This window comes from Meriones unguiculatus, chromosome X (genome assembly GCF_030254825.1).
Source record: "Meriones unguiculatus strain TT.TT164.6M chromosome X, Bangor_MerUng_6.1, whole genome shotgun sequence".
Lineage (NCBI taxonomy): Eukaryota > Metazoa > Chordata > Mammalia > Rodentia > Muridae > Meriones > Meriones unguiculatus.
In genome coordinates this window covers 35,870,100-35,896,123 of record NC_083369.1, presented here as the reverse complement: position 1 = coordinate 35,896,123, position 26,024 = coordinate 35,870,100, and the positions used below count along the sequence as shown (strand labels likewise).

Here is a 26,024-nt window from a genome sequence, read left to right as displayed (position 1 = left end):
GTCAACTTACCAGAAAGACTTCTTTTCCTAGCAGCCATCAACTGCCAATAGCTCATTAGCTTGGGGTAGGACTTTGTGAATTCCTCCCCATGCACGCTGGTTTGGTCTTGTGCAGGTATATGGAGAAGCTTTGGTTATATCATCCCCTGTAGCACAGAATGGAATAAAAGTTACACATGTAATCAGTATTCTTAATATTACAGCCTTACAATAAGGATATGATATAAAATTAACTGAGTAGACTCAATGTAATTATAAGCATATATAACAGTAAAAGAGGAAATAAAAAGAGATGACCTGAGGGGGGAAAAAACAGCACCAGAAAATATTCATCGTGAATTCTATATTTGAATGTGGGAGCATATGGTCACAAGTCAAAGACTATAGGTGAAATGTATGAACTAAAAAATAGAAGAAGAAAGGTTCCTTTCACTTTAAAAGTACATTTCTTGGCTGAGAAGTTGATTTTAGTGAAATGATACTCATTTCTGATTTATGACTTCTAGAACTATAAACTATGAAGTTTCTGTTGTCTTAAGCCACTAATTCTATAGCAATTTATTGCAATAGCAATAGATAGTTTATCAAGTCAATATGCAAAAAGTTGCATTTTGTATGTCAGTAACTGATAATCTGGAAGTTAAAAATAAAAATAGCATTCAGTAATTATTAAGAGAAATATTTTAGTATAAATTTGATGAAATATATGCTCTGCTAATTAAAGATTATTTTCACTGTTATTCTAACTTAAAACTTTTATGAATGAAGAACGTTTTCCAGAATACAGGACTGGAAAGACTAGGTCCACCTTACACACAACAAAGCTGAACACAACAGTAGTTTAACATGGTGTGCCAAACATATTAGTCTTTTTTATTGTGCAAAGCTATTTTGGTAGCTGATATGAAAGAAGAAAAATATCATTGATACTCAACATTTCACAGATCATTTTTGATAAGTTATTTAAAAGATGCATTTGAAGAAACTGAAAGATAGCGTTAATAAAGTCTTTACATGTACACTGCTGAAACATTTCAGTTCTTCTTGCATTTCAAGTAAAATCATTGTGCAAGCATCGAAGTTTCTGGTCATTTCACAAAACTTCCAACAAAAAAACAAATTCTCAATTTATGTATTAAGTAGAGAAAGAAGAGGAAAAAAAAACACAAAATACCAGTTACTGCAAAATTCATGAAGATATATGTGGTAGTCCACTCTAAGCGTTTCTTCTAAGTCACATTCATGACAAAAGCCCATCTACAGTACTAAAATTCTATCATTCAAGTACCAATGATAACATTTCAGAGATAGGAAACCATTTTATTTTTTCCGTAAGGGCATCACTGTGGCATTCTCAAAAAGGAAAACAAAATCATAATTAACAGAACTGTTGTCCATCAGTATATGAGAAAAAAAAATTTTAGAGAAAATATGCATTGCTTGCACTGGGTAGAACTGAAATACCATAATGACCCACACCAACAAAATCCATGACATTAATCACACCCAAAGTATGTCTCAGTGAACTTCTATGCAGCTAGAAGAGTTAAATTGGTTAAGAAATAAAATGATATTTTATTTTCAAGGCTTTTATAATAAAGTTTTGTAAGAAATAATTTTAAAAGTCATGAGAAAGGATTAATTTTGAAAACTGTGTCCATTAAATTCAAATTTTTATTTGTACAGCAAGTGCAGAGACTCACAGCCAAACTTTGGGCAGAACACAGGGAGGTTTATGGAAAAGTGTAGTGGTGGGGAATAGAAGGTACTGGAGGGGATAGGAACTCCACAAGGAGACCAACAGAGCCAATAAATCTGGGTCCAGGGGGTCCTGCAGAGACTGATGCAGCAACCAAGGACCATGTATGGAGAGGTCCTAGACCACCTGCTCAGATATAGCTCATAGGCAGCTCAGTCTCCATATGGATTCCTGAGTAAGGGGAACAGGGGTTTGCCTCTGTCATGAACCTGCTTGTCTGCATTTTGATCATCTCCCCTGGTGGGGCAGCCTTCCCAGGGTACAGAGGAAGGGGTTCCAAGCAGTACTAATGAGACTTGATAGGTCAGGGTCAAAAGTAGGGGAGAAGGGCTTCCCTATCAGTTGACTGGGGGAAGGGGATGGTGGGGGGAAGACGGAGGGAGGGTAGGATTGGGAAGAAATTAGGGAGGAAGCTAAAATTGGAATGAAAAGTGAAGAAGTGAAGAAATTATTTAAAAAAAAAGTATTTGAAAATACATGTTGCATCTGCTTATACCAATAATGACAAATATAAAACACTTTTACACACACACACACACACACACACACACACACACACACACAAATAATTGTTAGATATTGAACATGACTTGCTTCCCTAATACTAACTCAAAAAGTAAACTAAATGACATTCCAACTATTTTAAAACTGTTGAAAAAACATTAAGTGAACACAAGGAACTTCTGTAACCTCCTAACTTTTATAGCCCCTCTGTTGACACCTACTTTATTTCTTAGCATAACTATGGTTCCTCTGTTAACACCTGTTGTAGCCATTAGTGTATCAGAATCCATTTTGCCTCCAGGTCTCCATTTTAAAACTTTTATTTATTTTTTTATTGATTATTGTTTATTCACTTTGTATCGCAAGTGTAGCCCCTTCCCTCAACCCCTCCCAAACACATCCTCCTTCCCTCTTCTCAACCTATGCCCCTCCCCCAGTCCACTGATAGCAGAGGTCCTACTTGTCTTCTATCTGATCCTAGTCTCATCAGGACTGGCTGTGTTGTCTTCCTCTGTGGCCTTGTAAGGCTGCCCCCATCAGGGGGAGGTGATCAAAGAGCAGGCCACTGAGTTCACATCAGAGACAATCCTTGTCCCCATTACTAGGGAACCCACTCGGAGACTGAGATGACATGGGCTACATCTGTTCAGGGGTTCTAGGTTATCTCCATGCATGGTCCTTAGTTGGAGTATCAGTCTCAGAAAAGAACCCTGTGCCCAGAATTTTTGGTTCTGTTGCTCGCTTTGTGGAGCTGTCCTCTCCAGGTCTTTCATCTGCCCCTTCTATCATAAAATTCCCTGCACTTTGCCAAAGTTTGGCTATGAGTCTCAGCAACTGGTTTTGATACCCTGCAGGGTAGAGTCTTTCAGAGGTCCTCTGTGGTAGGCTTCTGTCCTGTTCCCTGTTTTCTCTCTCGTACAATGTCCATTGCTTTGCCTTTCTGAATGAGGACTGAGCATCTTACCCACGGTCCTCCTTCTTGCTTAGCTTCTTTAGGTATACAGATTTTAGTATGTTTATCCTATATTATATGTCCAATATCCACTTATACATGAGTGTATACCGGGTGTGTCTTTCTGCTTCTGGAATACCTCACTCAGGATGATCTTTTCCAGATCCCATCATTTTCCTGCAAATTTCATGGTTTCCTTGTTTAATTGCTGGGCAGTATTCTATTGCATAAATGTACCACAATTTCTGTATCCATTCCTCAGTTGAGGGACATCTGGGTTGTTTCCAAGTTCTGGCTCTTATGAATAAAGCTGCTACAAACATGGTTGAGCAATTGTCCTTGTTGTATACTTGAGCATCTTTTGGATATATGCCTAGGAGTGGTATAGCTGGATCTTGAGGTAATGCTCTTCCTAATTGTCTGAGAAAGCACCAGATTGATTTCCAAAATGGTTGTAAAAGTTTACATTCCCACCCGCAATAGAAGAGGGTTCCCCTTTCTCCACAACCTCTCCAGCATGTGTTGTCACTTGAGTTTTTGATCTTGACCATTCTGATGGGTGTAAGGTGTAATCTCAGGGTTGTTTTGGTTTCCTTCTCCCTGCTGACTAAGGATTTTGAGCATTAAAGTGTTACTCTGCCATTCTATATTCCTCTGTTGAGAATTCTGTTTAGCTCTATACCCCATTTTTAATTGGATTACTTGATTTGTTGCTGTTTAACTTCTTTAGTTCTTTATATATTCTGGATATTAGCCCTCTGCGAGATATAGGGTTGTTGAAGCTCTTTCCCAGTCTATAGCCTGGTGTTTTGTTCTGATGACAGTGTCCTTTGCTTTACAGAAGATTTTCAATTTCATGAGGTCCCATTCATTGATTGTTGATCTTAGAGCCATGCTGTTGGTGTTCTGTTCAGGAAGTTTTCCTTGTGCCAATGAGTTCAAGGCTCTGCTCTTCCCCAATTTTCTTCACACAGCTTTAGTGTGTCTGGTTTTATATTGAGGTATTCGATCCACTTTGACTTGAGTTTTGTACAGGGTGATATGTAGAGATCTATTTGCATTTTTCTATATGTAGATATTGAGTTAGACCAGCACCATTTGTTGAAGATGCTATCTTTTTTTCCATTTATGGTTTTGGCATCTTTGTCAAAACTCAAGTGACTGTAAGTGTGTGAATTTCTTTCTGGGTCTTCTGTTTGGTTCCATTGATCCACCATTTTTTTTTTTTTTTTTTTTTTTTTTTACGTATAAACTTAATTTAATATTAATATATTTCTTTTTTTTTTTTTTTTCAATGCAGTTTATTCAGGAACATTGAACAATCCTCCTCGGACCCCGGGGAAAGCCAGCCCACAGCTTAAATAGCCTCTGGGTAGCCAACCCAGGCGTGCCACGGGGGCAATGCAGATAGGTCCACATACATAGAAGCAAGCCAGATCCTCAGCCTTAGCCAAATGTGGAGTTGTTCGTGACAGAGAGCACTCACCATCGGGAAGGTGGAAGGCAGAAACCAGCTCCATCTTTAAGGCATAGCATTCCGCAGCTCTCTACAGTTCCCCCTTTTTGTTTTAGACGCATCAGGCAAGAGTAGAGGTCTGATCTCTGATATTAGAAATAAATTGGGACTTTGATCCACCATTTTTTTATGCCAGTACCATGCAGTTTTTATTACTGTTGCTCTATAGTACAGCTTGAGATCAGGGATGGAGATACTTCTAGAAGATATTTTGTTGTAGAGGATTAGTTTAGCTATTCTGGGATTCTTGTTATTCCATATGAAGTTGAGAATTTTTCTTCCAAGGTCTGTAAAGAATTGTGTTGGTAATTTGATGGGAATTGGATTAAATCTGTAGATTGCTTTTGGTAAGATGGACATTTTTACTACGTTAATCCTGCCAAGCCATGAGCATGGGAGATCTTTCCATCTTCTGATATCACCTTGTATTTCTTTCTTCAGAGACTGGAAGTTTTTTTCATACAAGTCTTTGACTTGCTTCGTTAGGTTCACACCAAGGTACTTTCTGTTCTTTGTGGCTATTGTGACCAGTGTTGTTTCCCTAATTTCTTTCTCAGCCCATTTGTCTTTTGTATACAGGAGGGCTACTGATGTTTTTTAGTTAATTTTGTATCCAGCCACTTTGCTTAAGGTGTTTATCAGCTGAAGGAGTTCTCTGGTTGAATTTTTGTGATCACTCATGTATACTATCATATCATCTGCAAAAGGTGACGCTTTGGAAACGAATCCCTTTGATCTCCTTTACTTGTCTTATTGCTCTAGCAAGGACTTCAAGAACTATGTTGAAGAGATGTGGAGAAAGTGGGTAGCCTTGATTTCAGTGGGATTGATTTAAGTTTCTCTCCATTTCATTTGATGTTGGCTATGGGCTTGCTGTATATTGCCTTTACTGTGTTTAGGTAGGTGCCTTGTGTCCCTGATCTCTCCAAGTCTTTAAACATGAACAGGTGTTGCATTTTGTCAAATGCTTTTTCAGCATTTAAGGAGATTATTGTGTGTGTGTGTTTTTCTTTCAGTTTGTTTATATGGTGGATTACATTGATGAATTTCCATATATTGAACCACCCCTTCATACCTGAGATGAAACCTACTTGGTCATAATGGATGATATCTTTTATGTGTTCCTGGATTCAGTTTGCAAGTGTTTTATTGTATATTTTTTGCATTAATGCTCATAAGGGAGTTTGGCCTGAAATTCTATTTTTTTGTGAGGTTTAGGGATGAAGGTGACTATGGCTCCATAGAATGAGTTTGGTAATGTTCCTTCTGTGTCTATTTTGTGGAATAGTTTGAAGAGTATTGGTGTTAGTTCTTCTTTGAAGGTCTGGTAGGATTCTGTGCTGAAACCATCTGGCCTTGGGCTTTTTTTTGGATGGGAGACATTTGATGACAGCTTCTATTTCCAAGATATAGGGCAACTCAATTCATTTACCTGGTCTTGATTCAGCTTTGGTAAGTGGAATCGATCAGGAACATTGCCCATTTCATTTAGATTTTCAAATTTTGTGGCGTATAGGTTTTTGAAGTAATACCTAATGATTGTTTGGATTTCCTCAGTGTCTGCTGTTATGTCTACCCTTTTCATTTCTGATTTTGTTGATTTGTTGCCTTTTAGTTAATTTGGCTACCTTAAGATTATCTATATTACTGATTTTCTCAAGAAATCAGCTCTTGGTTTCATTGATTCTTTTAATTGTTTATTTGTTTCTAATTGATTGATTTCAGCCCTGAGTTTGACTATTTCCAGCAGTCTAGTCATCTTGAATGTGTCTGCTTCTTTTTTTCTGGGCTTTCAGGTGAGCCATCAAGTTGTTTGTATGAGGTGTTTCGAATTTCTTCTTGAGGGAACTTAGTGCTATGAACTCTCCTCTTAGCACTGCTTTCATTGTGTCCCATTTTTATTTAATTCTAGGAAGTCTTTAATTTCTTTCTTCACTTCTTCCCTCACACAGCTGTCACTGAGTAGAGAGTTGTTCGGTTTCCGTGTGTGTGTAGGCTTTTTGTTATTTTTGTTGTTGTTGAGGTCCAGCTTTAGTCCATGGTGATCAGATAGGATAAAGGGGATTATTTCAATCTTCTTGTATGTGTTAAGGCTTGCTTTGTGACCAAGTATATTGTCTATTTGGAGAATGTTCCATGAGGTGCTGAGAAGAAGGTAAATTCTTTTGTGTTTGGGTGAAAAGGTCTGTTATTATCTGCTAGGTCCATTTGATTCATGACCTCTGTTAGAGATATTGTTTCTTGGTTTTACTTCTGTTTTGTTGACCTGTCCTTTGTTGAGAGTGTGGTGTTGAAGCCTCCCACTGTTAATGTGTGGTGATCTATGTGTTGTTTAAGTTTTATTAATGTTTCTTTTACAAATATGTGTGCCATTGTATATGGAGCATAGATGTTCATGATTGTGATGTGATGTCTTCTTGGTGGAATTTTCCTTTGACAAGTGTGAAGTGTCCTTCCCCATCTCTTTTGATTAATTTTGGTTGAAAGTCTATTTTATTAGATATTAGAATGGCTAATCCTGCTTGCTTCTTGGATCCACTTGTTTGCAAAATCATCTTCCAGCCCTTTACTCTCAGGTAATATCTGTCTTGTGACTTAGGTGTTTTTCTTATATGCAACAGATTGTTGGGTCTTATTTACGCATCCATTTTGTTAGTCTGTATCTTTTTATTGGAGAGTTGAGTCCATTGATGTTGAGAGAGATTAATGACCAGTCACTGTTTGTTTCTTTGATTTTGATGTTGGTTGTGGTAGTGTTTTTATGTGCTTGGCTACTTTTAGTTTTGCTGTAGTGAGGTTGTTTATTTCCTGTGCTTTCCTGAAAGTAGTTAATTTTCTTGGGTTGTATTTTTCCTTCTAGTATCTTCTGTAATGTTGGACTTGTGGGAAGGTATTGTTTATTTTTTTTCGTTGAATATCTTGTTTTCTCTGTCTATGAGGACTGAGAGTTTTGCTGGGTATAGTAGCCTAGGCTGATATCTGTGTTTTCTTAGGGTCTGCATGATATCTGTCCAGGCCCTTCTGGCTTTCATCCTCTCTGTTGAGATATCAGGTGTGATTCTAATGGTTTGACATTATATGTTACTTGACCTTTTTCCCTTGCAGCTTTTAGTATTTTTTCTTTGTTCTGTATATTTACTGTTTGATTATTATGTGGTGGGAGGATTTTCTTTTCTGGTCTTATTTATTAGGTGTTCTGTAGGTCTCTGTATTCTTATAGGCCTCTCCTTTAAGTTGGGGAACATTTTTCTATGATTTTGTTGAAAATATTTTCTGGGCCTTGGAGACTGGAATCTTCTTTTTCCTCTATTTCTATTATTCTTAAGTTTTGTCTTTTCATGTTGTTTTGGATTTCTTGGATGGTTTGTGTCAGAAATTTTTTAAATGTATCATTTCTTTGATGGATATATCGATTTCTTCCATTGTATCTTCTACACCCGAGATTCTTTCTTTTGTCTCTCATAGTCTATTGGTTATGCTTACCTCTGTAGTTCTTGTTTTCTTCCCTAAGTTCTTCCTCTCCATAATTTCCTCCATTTGTGTATTCTTTAATTTTTCCAATTATATCTGCAGATATCAAACAGTTTTGCTGATTTTCTTCATGTTTCACTGTATTTTCCTGTTTTTCCTTCAATTCATTCACCAGTTTATTTGAATATTTCACCCTTTCTTTTACTTCTTTCCTTGATTTAACAGCTTCCTCTCTGAAGGCCTCAAACTGTTTGGATGCATCTTCCTGTATTTCTTTATTGATGGCCATAATCTGACTTTATCTTCCTCTTGTTATTTTAATCATTTTATTTTTTCCTCCATTATCCTCTTCATAAGCATAGATGTAAAGTGATCTTCTAGAATTTCACTTATTTAGGGTGTCCATGGTTACTAGCCCCTGGATAATTGGGTTCCGGAGTTGCCATATTTCTTTGGTTTTTGTCAGTTGTGGTTTTATGCTGGCCTCTACCCATCTGGCTGTCTCAGGTGTTGGCTGTTATTTTCTGGTGCCTGCTGGAATCCTATGGTGGGGAGAATCCCCTTAGCAGGAAGATGGTTGTTCCTGAAGGAGGCCTCCTCACCTTTTTGGATATGGTCAACTGAATGGCAGTGCTTCTCAGGAATTGCCACAGCTCACCTCAGGTAACTGTGGTAACTGTGGTTGTTGGTAATCAGGGCTTCTGTCCTCTCAACAGAAGAAGTTTTGGAGACAACTTGCCTGCCTCTGGGTTTCTTGCTCTGAATTTAGTGAACTGTTGCTGCTGTTCTTTCACTGTGTTTTCTGGGCACAACTCTCTTGAAGAAACAGGGAGCCCTGTGATTTGGTCAGTTTAGCTAGGGATAACTGGTTGCACCTTGGAGCAGTATCTGGGGGCTGATCCAGTGGGTCTCAGGCTTCTGTTGGTCTGAGGATGGAGCCTTGCGCCCCAGTACCCAAGCAGTAATCAGTGGCATGTGAGCACAGCACTCATGCGTGTAGCAAGAAGCTAGAGACTGGAGCCTGCGGGAACCCAGAAACGTTTCCACAGCTGGGTATCCTGAGGTTGGACCTGATATTTCCCCCACTGTGGGGTTTTCTCCCAATAGGGAAACCCAGTCTCTAGTGCCCTGGGGCCCACACTTCTGTCTGGGACTGTATGTCAGGTGTTCAGGCAGGTCTCTGGGCTGGTGGCTGAGTGCCAGCTGAACTCCAGGACCTTTTCCAGAGATTGTCTGGGTGACCTGAGGTTGGTCTCAATTGTTTCCTTCACTGTGGGGTTTTATCTTGACTGGAAATCCTAGTCTCTGGAGTTGCGGTGCCCACAATTCAGTCTGGGATAGTGATCAGATCATGCAGGTGTATGGCTCTAGGCTGGAGATCAAGCACCTGCCGGGACCCAGGAACTCTTCCAGAATTTAGCTGGGTGACCAGAGAATGGACCTGATTTCTTCCCACACCTTGGGGTTTCCTCTCACCTGGGAAACACAATCACTAGTGTTTTAGGGCCCAGAGTTCGGTCTGTTGACTGCTATGCAGTCACTGCCATCCTGCTTGTCAGACACAATATCCCCTTGGCTCCCCCATCTTGGATCAAATCCAAATTTGAGTCGGAAGACTCCATTTTTATTATGTCTTTATTGTTTCATTTCTCAAATTTTGTATACTTTGTTACCTGGACACTCAGGAGTGGCTGCATTCACTTCCTCTGTGGCCTGGTAAGGATGCTCCCCCATCAGGGAGAGGTGACCAAAGAGCAGGCTAATCAGTTCATGTCAGAGACAGCCCCTTGTTCCCCTTATTAGGGTACTCACTTGGCTACTGAGCTGCTATGGGTTACATCTGTGCAGGGGTTCAAGGTTATCTCCATGCATGGAGGAGACCTGATAGACTAGGGCCAGATGAAAGGGGAGGAGGACCTCCCCTCTCAGTGGACTTAGAGAGCGGTATGGGAGGAAATGAGGGAGGGAGGGTGGGATTGAGAGAGAATGAGGGAAGGGACTACAGCTGGGATACAAAGTAAATAAACTGTAACTAATATAAAAAATAAAAACTTAATAAAAACAATAAAAACTAACAAGCGCGAAAATCACAGTAAAATGCTGGCCTATATAATGTAAAGAATATATACATTATTGTATATTACAATATGAGTATAATCATATTTTAAACTGCAAAAGAACAATCTCATTTGAAAACACATTAAAATAGGAAAAAGGAAGATTATGGTAAAACAGAAATTTTTACATTATTTCTTCAAAATTATTTAAAGATCTTTGAGGAGAAGATAAGGAACCTATCAAAGATAAATAAAGCCGCTGCTTAAAGTAGTAACAGAAGATTTTAATTAAAAAAAAATACACTGCTGCAATACAAGAGGAACATCATTAAATGAAGACAACTTTGATTTGTATTAAATTAACAATAAAGGAGTTGGACAGAAACAGTTGATCTGGACCAGAGTTAGAAATGCAAAGTTACTACAGCAGAAAGAAGACTCTAGATCCTGTGAAACTCATCTGGATTTGCTAACTTGCATTAGGTCGAGGGACAGTCCTCTCTTAGAGTGGGATTTGATGGCTATACATATCTTTAAGCATCTGATAAAACAAATAGCAAATACTTTTTGGCAAATGGGAGTTTTCTTAGAAAAGCTCCTAGTCAGGAGTCGGGGTAGGAGCTTGAGGAAACAGTGCAACATCATCCTCTGGTTGTGGCTGTTAGAAAATACATCAGATTTTATTTGAATCTTTGGGGCCAAGGTTGAGGCTTACTACAGATGCATCCGAGGAGTCCAGCTAGAAACCAGTCAAAGAGTAATCATTGTTCAGGCCAGGAAAGAATGGATTGACTTGAGTTCAATCTCACACACAGGGTGCAGGAAAAAAAAAAAAAAAACAACTTATTTCTCTGAAAACATGGCCTTTATTCAGAAATAAGACTACTTCAAAAAATCAAGGAAAAGAAATACCAGAAAATTGCAACCAAAGTATAAAGGACTTTTGCAACTTCATTACTGAACTGTGCCTTATTTGGAATCCAACTTCAGTTCCACAATTTAAAATAATTTCTGAATGTTAAAGCCATTTTCTCTGATAAACACACATTTTAAATGTGATGGCATCAGTTTCTACCTCCAGGTTCCTGCCTTGACTGAATTCCTGTCCTGACTTCCTTCTTTAATGAACTATAATGTGTAATTGTAAGCTTGAAATAAACTCTTTCCTCCCTAACTTGCTTTTGGTTATGACGTATTATCCTGGTGAGTCAAATATCAGTGACCATGACCCAGGAACACAGATTAAGGTTGTCCAAAATACCATATTCCAACACAGCAACAGTCTCATGGGTTTTTAGGCATTAAAGAACAGCTGAAAATGGTGTGGTGATGCACACCTTTAATCTCAGCACTCAGAGAGGCAGGGGCAGGAGGATCTCTTTGAGTTTGAGGCCAGCCTGGTCTACAAAACGAGTTCAGGAGAGCCAAGGCTACACAGAGAAACCTGTCTCAAAACCAAAACCAAAACAAAACAAAACAAAAACAGCTGAGAATGGTGGTGCATGCTTTCAAGCCCAGCACTCAGAAGGCAGAAGCAGGCAAACAGTTCTATATGAGTTCAAGGCCAAACGTGGCCCCATATCTTAAAAAAAATTAAAGATAAAAGAAATAGATGAAGGTAACTTTAAAATACATTGGTGGCATCATCCGGTAAGGAGGTAAGGCAGGGAAATCTATGGCACAGAGCTTAGATTCCAACTAATAGTATTCTTAGCCTTTGGTTTGGGGGAAGCTGGAAGCTTGTTAGGGTTTAGCTAATAGTTACAAAGATGTCAGGTCACAAACAGAGGTGAATAATGATGGCTATTAAAGGGGTTACAGACCCATTATAATTTAGCTCCAGACCTACAACATTCTTACTCTTCACAATCACAAAAGTTTTAATTAGCCTATCATCCTTATAGAATCAGTAATAGTGCCAAGATTCTTTTTGTCTGGGAACTTAGGATGTTAAAGCAATAATGTATATGTGTATTGCTAATTATTCTATTACATTTTCTTGTCTCATAGATACACTGTTATTCTTGTTATTTGTGTTGAATCAATAACATTTTGGTAAAGAAAAGAAAAAGTACAGAGTAATAATTAGTTTAAATAAATACATATATTTATATTTCATTTCAGAATGATAGAGTACACATAGTACATACACATGCTGCTAACTATCTGTGCTTTACTTCCTTGTATGGCTGGGTTAGTAGTGATGTATTTTTTTTTTTAAATATTCCTCTTGAGTCAGGTGTAGTAATCTAGTACTTAGGGGGGAGCAGCAGGCAGAACACTATAAGTTCAAGTCCAACCTGGACTACAGCACAGAAAGGGCTACAGACTGAGACACTGACTTGAGAAGAAAGGAAGGAAGGAAGATATATAGGGATGGGGAAGGAACAAACAAACAAAAATTGGTGAGCCTGAATTTTAGTTTCTGATCTGTAAGATCTCTGAAATATCTTATTTCAGCAAATGGTATGACATGAGAGACCATGAGACTAAATAGTCAAAGGGCACTGCTTATTCAAGTAACTTTTGAGCTACTGTTAGCATTCCATGACCCCAAATAATTATTTGTTATATAGTAGGTAGAAGTTCTTCATATTGCTGATGACATATTTTAGTATCCTTTTCATTTGTTTTTGAAACATTGAAATGAAATGTAGTTGTGTATCCATTTTTATTTGATATTTCCAAATGTTAAAAAAAAACCCTCAACATTCTTACACCAGTGAGAGTAAGACATCTCAAATAGGAAAGATCATGTAAAGCAATTCAGTGTTTATAGCAATTATTTCTCCAGCTACCTATGTTACCTTGCACAATGGTGCAATTCATCTGGATGGCAGGTTGTTGAATATAAAAATGTCATTTTGTTACAAAAACAACAATTAAGGTAGTTTCTACTTTGTCTGAAAGCCAGTTTATCAGTTTATAATAACTTTACTTTCTGGTTTGTTTGTTTGTTTGTTTGTTTGTTTGTTTAGAAAAAAATATAGAAGAAATGTAGGGACCTGATTTCATTCCATTCCCCAAAACTAGATACAAATGACAGCATTGCAAATGTTAGAGATTTGAGGCAACGCACATTATCTGTTTTGTTTAGTGACTTCAGCTGTCTATACTGGAGTGTTGGCTTGTTTTTAAAGAGTACTAAATCTCATCAGGGCTTGCCCTCTAATTTTCATATGTCAGGTTCTGGAACAATAGTGAAGACTCCATTACAGGCACACTACCTTTAATCCCTGCTCTTGAGAGGCAGACGCAGGCAGATCTCTGTGACTTAAAGGCCAGCCTGATCTACACAGCAAGTCCAGGACAGTCAAGAGAAACCCTGTCTCGGGACACACACACACACACACACACACAAAGAAACAAAAAGGAAAAGAATGTGCAAACTACATTCTCTTGCATCATACAGTCTTTCTAAGCTGTGCTCTTACCCACCAATCTACTTTCTCAGTACTTAAGTAATAAGTCCATGTTAATAGAGAGTAATGGAAGGCCAGAAAGAGACAGGACAGGTTCATATTCACAAAACAAGGAAACAGACACTCTCCCTGCAGCCTTAGTCAGGGGCAGGCAAAGTCTACTGTCTCTCTTTAGGGATTCTGCCTCAGGAACATGCTAAGAGCAGAAACAAGAAAACATGCCTCTGTGTTGTTTGTTCCTCATGATTTTTTTAAATTGCCAGTCACCCAAACTTCATAAGATCCTCCTGCTCCCATCCTGGGCCATTTCCTATGAAGTGAGCAGGCTTGTTACTCGATAGCTCCCACAATATATACTGCTCCACCATGAATCCCAAAGCAGTGGAGCCAAAGGAACCTGCAGTGAAACCTCTGAATCAGGGCTCAGCCTCTGCTCCCATAGGCTGAGTTCTCTCAGGTGCCATGAAACAATCACTTCTCTTATTAGGACAAACCATCCTTCATAGTTTATTCACAGCTTGCCCAAAGTTACAGAGTTAATAATGATAGGAAAGTTTGTGAAAACTTTTCTCTTGGCACCCAGGGAAATATTCTTATTAACAAATTTCCTCTGAGGAGAACTGACTCTCATTTCAACTTCTCATCTTATAGTCACCATAGGGGAACTGGAGAACGATGGTGTTTCTCTTTCCCAGAACACACTGGCCTGTGCTAGGTTAGAAAGTTCAAATAGATGAATCTATTTAAAGCTTTAGAGATAGTGGTTCCAACCTTTCTTAACACTGCCACCCTTTAATACAGTGTTTCATGTTATGGTGATCCCCAGCCATAACATTATTGCATTGCTACTTTATAACTGTAATTATGCTACTGTTTTAGACTGTAATGTAAATATCAGATATGCAGGATGTCTGATATTCAATCCCCAAAGGAGCTGTGAGCCACAGCCTAAAATACACTGCTATAAAGTCACTGACTCTAATGCTGGAGAGTGATTAATTAGGTGTCAATTCTAACTCTGGGAGAGCTGAATCCTTATCACAAAGTTTCTGTGGAGAGAAGGCAACTTTTGCAGAGAAATCAATGTTGCAGACAACATTTTCATTGGTAAATAATATTCTTGCAGCAAGCCTGAGCATAGTGGTTTTCCTAGGGACTGTAACCTGCTCCTGTCAAATGAAAAGGAACTTCTGGGATATGAACTCCTTTAATACCCAAAGTGATGTCCTTTGTGCTTCCTACAGCACATCCTTGTATAAGAATATTAGTGAAGAGTTGACTTGTATTTCTTGTTTTATTCATTCATTCTTTTTTTAATTTTATTAATTACACTTTATTCATTTTGTATCCACCCATAAGCCCCTCCCTACTCCCCTGCCAATCCCACCCTTCCTCCCCTTTCTGCATGCATGCCACTCCCCAAGTCCACTGATAGGGGAGGTTCTCCTCTCCTTTCTGATATTAGTCTATCAGTTCACATCAAAAGTGGCTGCATTGTCCTCTACTGTGGCCTGGTAAAGCTGCTCGCACCTCAGGGGGAGGTGAGCAAAGAGCAGGCCAATAAGATTATGTCAGAGGCAGTCCCTCTTCCCATTACTATGTAACCCACTTGGACACTGAACTGCCATGGGCTACATCTGTGCAGGGGTTCTAGGTTATCTCCTTGAATAGTCCTTGGTTGGAGTATGAGTCTCTGGAAAGTTCCCTGTGTTCAAATTTTCTGGTTCTGTTGCTCTCCTTGTGGAGACCCTGTCCTCTCCAGCTCTTACTATTTTCTGCTTCTTACATAAAATTCCATTCCCTCTGCCCAACAGTTGACCATCAGGCTCAGAATCTGCTTTGATAGTCCGTAGGGCAGAAGCTTTCAGAAGCCCTCTGTAGAAGGTTCCTAGGTTGTTTCCTGTTTTCTTCTTCTTCTGATGTCCAACCTCTTTGCCTTTCAGGATGGGGATTGGACATTTTAGTTAGGGTCCTCTCTCTTGCTTAGTTTCTTTAGATGCACAGATTTTAGTGGGTTTGTCATATGTTGTATGTCTATATGAGTGAGTATATATATATACTGTGTGTGTCTTTTTGCTTCTGGGACAACTCACTCAGGATGATCCTTTCCATGTCCCACCATTTACCTGTAAATTTCACGATTTCCTTATTTTTCATTGTTGAGAAATACTCCATTGTATAGATGTACCACAGTTTCTGCATCCATTCTTCAGTTGAGGGGCATCTAGGCTGTTTCCAGCTTCTGGCTATTACAAATAAAGCTGCTACAAACATGGTTAAGCCAATGTCCTTTTTGTGTACTTGAGCCTCTTTTGGATATATGCTCAGGAGTGGTATGGCTGGATCTTGGGGAAGCGCTATTCCTAGTTGTCTGAGAAGGCGCCAGATTGATTTCCAGAGTGGTTGTACAAGTTTACATTCCCACCAGCAGTGAAGAAGTGTTCCCCTTTCTCCTCAACCTCTCCAACATGTGTTGTCACTTGAGTTTTTGATCTTGGCCATTATCATGGGTGTAAGGTGAAATCTCAGGGTTGTTTTGATTTGCATTTCCCTAATGGCTAATGAGGTTGAGCATTTCTTTAAGTGTTTCTCTGCCATTCAATATTCCTCTCCAGAGAATTCTGTTTAGCTCTGTTCCCCATTTTTTAAGTGGATTACTTGGATTGCTGATTTTCAGCTTCTTTAGTTCTTTATATATACTGGATATGAGTCCTCTATCAGATAAAGGGTTGATGAAGATTCTTTCCCAATCTGTAGGCAGTCGCTTTGTTTTGATGACGGTGTCCTTTGCTTTACAGAAGCTTTTCAGTTTCATGAAGTCCCATTTATTGATTGTTGCTCTTAGAGCCTGTGCTGTTGGTGTTCTGTTCAGGAAGTTTTCTCCTGTACCAATGAGTTCTAGGGTATTTCCCACTTTTTTTTTTTCTAGCTGATTTAATGTGTCTGGTTTTATGTTGAGGTCTTTGATCCACTTGGACTTCAGTTTTGTGCAGGGTGATAAGTATGGATCTATTCGCATTTTTCTACATGTAGACATCCAGTTGGACCAGCACCATTTGTTGAAGATGCTATCTTTTTTCCATTGTATGGTTTTGGCATCTTTGTCAAAGATCAGGTGTCCATAATTGTGTGGGTTTATTTCTGGGTCTTCTGTTCGGTTCCATTGGTCCACCATTCTGTTTCTATGCCAGTACCATGCAGTTTTTAAAATTGTTGCTCTATAGTACAACGTAAGATCAGGGATGGAGATACCTCCAGAAGATCTTTTATTGTAGAGGATTGTTTTAGCAATTCTGGGTTTCTTGTTATTCCATATGAAGTTGAGAATTTTTCTTTCCAGGTCTGTAAAGAATTGTGTTGGTAATCTGATGGGCATTGCATTGAATCTGTAGATTGCTTTTGGAAAGATGGCCATTTTTACTATGTTAATCCTGCCAAACCATGAGCATGGGAGATCTTTCCATCTTCTCATATCTTCTTCTAATTCTTTCTTCAGAGACTTGAAATTTTTTTCATACAAGTCTTTGACTTCCTTGGTTAGGGTTACTCCGAGGTACCTTATGTCATTTTTGGCTATTGTGAAGGGTGTTGTTTCCCTAATTTCTTTCTCAGCCCTTTTGTCTTTTGTATACAGGAGGGCTACTGATTTTTTTGAGTTAATTTTGTATCCGGCCACTTTGCTTAAGGTGTTTATCAGCTGTAGGAGTTCCCTGGTAGAGTTTTTGGGGTCACTCACATATACTATCATATCATCTGCAAATAGTGATAATTTGACTTCTTCCTTTCCAATTTGTATCCCCTTGATCTCCTTCAACTGTCTTATTGCTCTAGCAAGGACTTCCAGAACTATGTTGAAGAGATATGGAGAGAGTGGGCAGCCTTGTCTTGTCCCTGATTTCAGTGGGATTGCTTTAAGTTTCTCTCCGTTCAGTTTGATGTTGGCTATAGGTTTGCTGTCTATCGCCTTTACTATGTTTAGATATGTGCCTTGTATCCCTGATCTCTCCAATACTTTAAACATGAATGGATGTTGGATTTTGTCAAATGCTTTTTCAGCATCTAGGGAGATTATCATGTGTTTTTTTTTTTTTTTTCAGTTTGTTAATATGGTGGATCACATTGATGGATTTCCGTATATTGAACCACCCCTGCATACTTGAGATGAAGCCTACTTGGTCATGGTGGATGATATCTTTGATGTGTTCTTGGATTTAGTTTGCGAGTATTTTGTTGAATATTTATGCATCAATATTGATAAGGGAGATTGGCCTGAAGTTCTCTTTTTTTGTTGGGTCTTTGTGGGGTTTAGGTACCAAGGTGACTGTGGCTTCATAGAATGAGTTTGGTAATGTTCCTTCTGTTTCGATTTTGTGGAATAGTTTGAAGAGAACTGGAGTTAGCGCTTTTTTGAGTGTCTGGTAGAATTCTGTGCTGAAACCATCAGGTCCTGGGCTTTTTTTTGGATGGGAGACTTTCTATGACTGCTTCTATTTCCTTGGGGGATATAGGACTATTTAATTGATTTACCTAGTCCTGATTTAGCTTTGGTAAGTGGAATTGATCAAGAAAATTGTCCATTTCATTTAAATTTTCAAATTTTGTGGTATATAGACTTTTGAAGTAAGTCCTAATTATTGTTTGAATTTCCTCAGTGTCTGTAGTTATGTCCCCCTTTTCATTTCTGATTTTGTTTATTTGGATGGTGTCTCTCTGCCATTTAGTTAGCTTGGCTAAGGGTTTGTCTCTCTTGTTGATTTTCTCAAAGAACCAGCTCTTGGTTTCATTGATTCTTTGAATTGTTTTATTTGTCACTAATTGATTGATTTCAGCCCTGAGTTTGATTATTTCCAGCCGTCTACTCCTTTTGGTGTGTCTGCTTATTCTTTTTCTAGGGTTTTTTAGTGAGCCATTAAGTTGCTTGAATTTGCTGTCTCAAATTTCTTCTTGGAGGCACTTAGTGCTATGAACTTTCCTCTTAGCACTTCCTTCATTGTGTCCCACAAGTTTTGGTATGTTGTGTCTTCATTTTCATTGAGTTCTAGGAAGATTTTAATTTCTTTCTATATTTCTTCCCTGACCCAGCTGTCTTTTAGTCGCAAATTGTTCAGTTTCTATGTATGTGTAGGCTTTTTGCTGTTTCTGTTATTGAGGTACATCTTTATTCCATGGTGATCAGACAGGATACAAGGGATTATTTCAATCTTCTTGTATCTGTTGAGGCTTGCTTTGTGACCAACTATGTGGTCTATTTTGGAGAAGGTTCCATGAGGTGCTGAGAAGAAGGTAAATCTTTTGTGTTTGAGTGTAAGGTTCTGTAAATGTCTGTTAGGTCCATTTGATTCATGACCTCTGTTAGAGCAATTGTTTCTTTGTTTAATTTCTGTTTACTTTACCTGTCCTTTGTTGAGAGTGGGGTGTTGAAGTCTCCCACTATTAGTGCGTGGGAATCTATGTGTAGTTTAAGTTTTATCAATGTTTCTTTCACAAATGTGGGTGCCCTTGTATTTGGGGCATAGATGTTCAGGATTGTGATGTCTTCCTGGCGGAATTTTCCCTTGATGAGTATGAAGTGTCCTTCCCCATCACTTTTGATTAATTTTGGTTGAAAATCTATTTTATCAGATATTAGAATGGCTACTCCTGCTTGCTTCTTGCATCCATTTGCTTGGAAAGCCATCTTCCATCCCTTTACCCTCAGGTAATGTCTATCTTTGGGACTTAGGTGTGTTTCTTGTGTACAACAGATTGCTGGGTTTTGTTTACACATCCATTCTGTTAGTCTGTGTCTTTTTATTGGAGAATTTAGTCCATTGATATTCAGAGAGATTGATGACCACTGGCTGTTAAATCCTTTGACTTTGATGTTGGCTGTGGTCATAAGGCTGTGTGCTTGGTTGTTTTTTGTTTTACTGTAGTGGGGTTATTTATTTCCTGTGTTTTCTTGAAAGGAGATAGTTTTCTTGGGTTGTATTTTCCCTTCTAGTGTCTTCTGTAATGCTGGATTTGTTAGTAGGTATTGTTGAAATTTGATTTTGTCATTGAATATCTTGTTTTCTCCGTCTATGAAGACTGAGAGTTTTGCTGGGTATAGTAGCCTGGGCTGACATCTGTGTTCTCTTAGGGTCTGCATGATATCCGTCCAGGCCCTTCTGGCTTTCATAGTCTCTGTTGAAAAGTCAGGTGTGATTCTAATGGGTTTGCCATTATATGTTACTTGGCCTTTTTCCCTTTCAGCTTTTAGTATTTTTTCTTTGTTCTGTATACTTACAGTTTTGATTATTATGTGGCGGGAGGATTTTCTTTTCTGGTCTAATCGATTGCCTGTTCTACAGGCCTCTCGTATTCTTATTGGCCTCTCCTTTAAGTTGGGGAAATTTTCTTCAATGATTTTGTTGAAAATATTTTCTGGGCCTTGGTGCAGGGAATCTTCTTTTTCCTCTATTCCTTTTATTCTTAGGTTTTGTCTTTTTATGTTGTCTTGAATTTCTTGGATGGTCTGTGTCAGGAATTTTTTAGATTTAACATTTTCTTTGACAGATACATCTATTTCTTCCATTGTATCTTCCACACCTGAGATTCTTTCTTCCATTTCTTGTAGCCTATTGGTTATGCTAACCTCTGTATTTCCTGCTTTCTTCCCTAAGTTCTTTCTCTCTACCATTTCTTCTATTTGTGTTTTTTTTTTTTTTTTAATTTTTCCAATTCTATCTTCAGGTCTTGAGCTATTTTGTTGGTTTCCTTCCTGTCTGACTGTATTTTCATGTTTTTCCATCAATTCCTTCAGCTGTTTGTTTGAACAATCCACTGTTTCTTTTATTTCATTCAGTGATTTAAGCATTTCCTCTCTAAAGGCCACAGACTGTTTGGCTGCAGCTTCCTCTATTTCTTTTCGTATTTTATTTGTTTCCTCTGTTATCTTCTTCATGAGCATAGATGTTAGGTCATCTCCTTGAATTTCAATTATGCTGGGGTATCTACAGCTATTTGCCCCTGGATAACTGGGTTCTGGAGATGCCATATTGGTCTGGCTTTTGTTAGTTGAACCTTTACGCTGTCCTCTACCCATTGGGCTATCTTAGTTGTTTGAACTTAGTTTCTGGTTGTTCCTGGACTCTTGTAGTGGAGAGAATCCCTTTGGCAGGAAGATGTTTTTTCCTGAAGGAAGCCTTCTCAGCTTTTTGGGTATAGTCACTGGATGGCCAGTGTTTTTCAGGAGTTGCTACAGCTCACCTCCTGCATAGAGACCTGGACGGTAACTGTGGTCCTGATTAGTTAAGAGGGCTCTCCTCTCTCTGGAAACAGCTGCCCTCCTTCTGGATTGCTGTAAATTTAGTGATCAGCTGCTGTAACCTGTGTGTCCCGTGGTTTGGTCGGTTTTGTTAGGGATAACTGGTTGCCCCTTGGAGCAGTATCTGGGGGTTGATCTCAGGGTTCCCGGTCTTTTGTAGGTCTGAGGTTGGGGTTCTGTGCCCCAGAATCCAAGAGGTAATCTGTGGCGGGTGAGTACTACTCTACTGGTAACAGCAGGCTATCTGGGGCACAGCAGTTCCCTGGGCTAGGCCAGTCTATGGGACCTTTTCTGGGGATATACTGAGTTGTCTAAGTCTGTCCCCTTTGCTTCATTCCTTGTTCCTTGTGAGGGTTTCTCCAGACAGTGACTCTAAGACTCTGGTGTCTTGGGGCACACAGTTCTGTCTGTAAGGAGTAGTTGGTACAAAGCAGGCCTCTGGGCTGGCAGAGCAAGCACCCACCTGCTAGTCTGCGGCGGCTGGGTTCCCAATATCTCTGTGCTCCCTGCTTGGGCCCGGATCTGTGATGGCTGGGCATACCTGCCTGTTTGTGATCTGCAGTCTGCTAGACTTTCCCCAGGCACAGCCTAGGTGACCCCAGCAGCATGGTTTCTTCCTTCCCTGTGGGGCCCTCTCCGGGCAGGGGTTCCCAGTCCCTGTTGCACTGGGGCACGCAGCTGGTCTGTACCAGTGAGCTGGGCGTGGCATGGCGGGAGCTCAGTTGTGATGGTGGCGGGTACCGCGGTCCTCGAGACCTTCCAGGGAAAGACTGGGTGATCCATGATCAGACTCACAACTTTGCTTCCCCGTGGGATTTTCTTGCGACTGGGACTCCCAGTCTCAGGCACCCTTGTGCCCACTGATCAGCCTGGGAAAGTGATCGGGACACGCAGGCTTGCGGCTCCAGCCCGGAGACCTAAAGCCCGCATTACCGGGGATTTCTTCCGGGTTCTGGCTGGGTAGCCGAGAGTGGACCTGACTGATTCCCACGCCGTGGGAGCCTCCCCTCACCTGGGAAACACAATCGCTGCAGTTTTAGGGTCCAGAGTTCAGTCTCCTGGTCGCTGCATGGAGAGTGCTGTCCTGTTTCTCAGACACAGTGCTCTCCTGGCACCGCCATCTTGGCTCTCCCCCCCCCCCCACTTGTATTTCTTGATGCATGTTTCTACACATGAGCTGCCAAGGACGATTGTTGGGTGAACTGAGCACTCACTTTGAAAGGACCCTGTAGTAGACAGTTGATCACTTTTCTTGCAGTCTATTTACCAGGCATTATCTCATCTGATTCTAAGGTAGGTACTGAGAATAAGAAGTATCAGGTAATGCTTTCTATAAGGGCTTCTTATGTATACTGATGCTTATTAATGTACCCAGGTTTATGAGACACCTTAGCACATCTAACCTACAGCGTAGCTTAAGCCAAGTACATTGTGAAGTATTGCTTGCTTGTGACTGGGTAACTGGCTGCAAGCTACAGCTCACATGTGTTCAGCATCTCAAATATATCACTCCAAGCTCTACCATAGCAAAAGGTCAAAGTTCAAGGCTTGCAGTTTTGTTCCTACTGAATAGATATAGCTTTTACACCTCTATAAAGTTTTTCTTTCTTTCTTTTTTTTTTAAGGAGTATTTTCCAATTTGTTACACTAGGAATGGTCTCTACTGGGATTCAGAGTTCATCACAGACAGGACTTTTAATTTTCAATTAACAAAAGACACTGTTAAGGCGCAGAGAGGTTAAGCATTTGATCTGATCTCGGATCTGTAATCAAGCCTGATTACATTATTTATGCTTCCTTTCCCCTACTCTTAAGAATAATATCTTTCTGCACTTTGGCCCCTGAGAATAGACTCTAATTGGTTCCCTACAAATTGAGGGAAAAAGAATTTCTATTTCTCTACCTCCCCACCCTACCTAACCTGTATGTGCCCCTTGTGACAAGACTTACCAAGTTGTCAAGAAAGAAGGGTAGCAGAAGAATAATGGGAGCCTGAGTTACCTAGACCTTAAAATAAACAAAGCAGTAGAGACATTATGGAGCTGGTGAAGGGGGAGGTGTGAAGAATTGAAGTTTGTTTGGTTTTTTTGTTTGTTTTTGTTTTTGTTTTGAGCTGGAATAGAAGTCAAAAAGATGAATGAAAAGGGAAGAAATGGAAAAAGAATAAATGAAGTTACAATAATATCTTTAGAGAAGGAGGTTTTCAACCTATGGGTCACAACCCCTTTGGGGGTCGAATGAGCCTTTCACGGAGGTTTCATATCAAATATTTACATTATGATTCATAATAGTAGCAACATAACAGTTATAAAGTAGCAATGGGAGCTGGAGTGATGGTTCAGCAGTTAAGATTGCTGACTGCTCTTACAGAGGACCCAGGTTCAGATCCTAGCACCCACATGGCAGCTCATAACTGTCTGTAATCCAAGATCTGACACTCTCATATAGACATGATCGTAGGCAAAATACCAATACACATAAAATAAAGGTGACTAGATTTTAAAAATAACGTAGCAAAAGAAATAATTTTATGGTTGGGGATCAGCATGGCAGGAACTGAATTAGATACCAAAGGAAGATGCAAAAGGAAAGAGACATTTTTGAGACTATCAAAGCACATATTCACAACTGTAATTCAGTTTTAGGAAATGTTCTAAGAAATGGAAGTAGGGGCCCTATGGCAGGGTGCTGCCTAGAAGAAACAGCAATTGTCGCCATCATGAGCTTTCTCAAGCAGGCATTTGAAAAAAAAAAAAAAAGGAGATGGGTCGTCCTAGAGACACAGCATTATACCTCTAAAAGCTTTGCTGGAGTTAATTAAGGATCTTCATAGAGGGTTTGGAAGGAGTTACTGTGCATTGGATGTTGCAGTCCTAAGAACACTAAGCAAACTACAAGCAGACATATCTTACCAGAATGCACATATTCACCATGGGAGGAAGGATTCTTTTTGGTACAAACTAAACAGGACATTAGCCAAAGAGGAGAAAATTATCTCAAACTTCAGTATAGTTTTATGAGGACCAATGCACCTTGATAGCACAGACTTCCCTCAGATGTCAAAACTGAGAGATGTCCTGTCTAATAGGCACCCATGTGAAATATCAGATTCAGAGCTGTCTAGTCTTTTGAGAATTGTACTCTACAAACCCATCTCCTCATGTTCCCTAAGAGTTACTGCACCTGGCGTGGCTACACACCTGACATTTAGCAGGGTACAGGCAACAGGATGCTCACGAGTTCCTCATCGCTGCACTAGATGTCCTGCACAGGCACTGCAAAGGCGATGATGTTGGCAAGGTGGCCAGCAATCCCAACCACTATAACTGCATCATAGACCAAATCTTCACAGGTGGCCTGCAGTCCGATGTCACCTGTCAAACTTGCCATGGTGTCTCTACCACTATAGACCCATGCTGGGACATTAGTCTGGACTTGCCTGGATCTTGCACATCCTTCTGGCCCATGAGTCCAGGGAGAGAGAGCAGTGTGAATGGGGAAAGCCACATACCAGGCATTACTACCCTCACGGACTGCTTGCAAAGGTTTACAAGGCCAGAGCACTTAGGAAGTAGTGCCAAAATTAAATGTGGTGGTTGTCAAAGCTACCAAGAATCTACCAAACAGCTCACCATGAAGAAGTTGCCAGTTGTTGCCTGCTTTCATTTCAAATGTTTTGAACACTCAGCCAAACTGAGGCAAAAGATCACTACATACATTTCCTTTCCCCTGGAGCTGAATATGACACCACTTATGGCATCAAGTAAGGAGACCCGAATGAATGGACAGTTGCAGCTGCCAACCAATAGTAGGAGTAACGAGAGTAAGTATTCTTTGTTTGCTGTGATTAATCACCAAGGAACTTTGGAGAGTGGCCTCTACACCAGGGTCATTCGGCACCACAGGGATCAGTGTTTCAAGTGTGATGATGTTATCATCACAAAGGCCAGTATTAAAGATGTGCTGGATAGGGAAGGACATTTACTGTTCTATCACAAACAGGTCCTGGAATATTAGTAACTTTACACAACACAACACACATACATACAAACACAAAGTAAATACATGTAAAAAACTAAATGTGAAAGAAATACACAGCTTTCTGAAGCTACCTAACTACCTAAAATGATAGGTGATAGCATTTATACAACAGCAAGTACCAGGATATACACAACCTATTTATCACAAACGAGGGAAAGTCAGACTAAGAAATAACCAGTGATCAGTGTCTACATGCTGTTTACTAGGTGAAGGTAGGGATTACTTCATTCCTATTAGTGCCTCAAATGCTATGCGACAGTTACCCTTTTATTTTATAGGAAAAAATGGAATCAAATCTAAAAGAAATCAATGCTACCTACCTTATTTTAATGGAGGAGAAATGTACAAAGAAACAACAAATTTATTTTCTACCATTCCTCTTATATACTGAATTCAGCATGAAAAGCAATGTAAACAGGCTTTAATGTTTCATTTTTCTACAGTTTCACATCAAATATGTGAGGGTTTATAATACTAATCTCTATTCTTGACCTTGCATTTCAGATGAACTGACAGTAAGAATATTCTATTCTGAAAGCAATCAAATAAATTGCAAAAGAAATTCCACTTCTTTACAAGACACAAACTGTTGGAAATTGTAAAATAAATAAGCCCATACCTATATTCCAGAACAATTAAGAGAAGTTATCAGTGGACTCAAACTGTGAGAAGTGCCCAAATAAGTGGCAGGAGATGGGGACAGGATCATTTGTTCGGGTAAACCAAGGAAGTCTTAGCCAACAAGGCGAATAAAGATTATTCCGAATGAAGAGCTGGTTGCAAGAATTCCCTAGATAGATGATAGATAGCTTTACTGTTGCAAATTGGGTTATAGCCTCACTCACTTGGCAGGGGTCTTTGGTGGGCTCTGCTCTTAAAGAAATTTTTGTTTAGGAAATGGCCATTGGGAAGAAAATGACTTGATCGTATTGAACTCCAATGATATTTCATCTACATGGAGATGCAGCTAGAAATAATGAAGGCAAGTTTGCAGTGCTCTAGGCTCATGGAATG

At 39.6% G+C, this 26,024-nt stretch overlaps 1 protein-coding gene and 1 pseudogene across 7 annotated transcripts in view; one reads left to right on the top strand and one right to left on the bottom strand.

Moving 5' to 3' along the window:
- The window catches only part of LOC110541859 (protein FAM156A/FAM156B-like), a 98,350-nt gene that overhangs the window by 61,830 nt on the left and 10,496 nt on the right, over window positions 1-26,024 (bottom strand). For all 7 annotated transcript variants that reach the window (XR_009588349.1, XM_060374424.1, XM_060374426.1 and 4 more), the window contains one exon: window positions 11-146. The gene's annotated coding sequence lies outside the window, so the exon portion shown is untranslated. The remainder of the gene's footprint in view (window positions 1-10; window positions 147-26,024) is intronic.
- LOC110543945 (ubiquitin carboxyl-terminal hydrolase 27-like) lies at window positions 21,697-24,986 on the top strand (annotated as a pseudogene).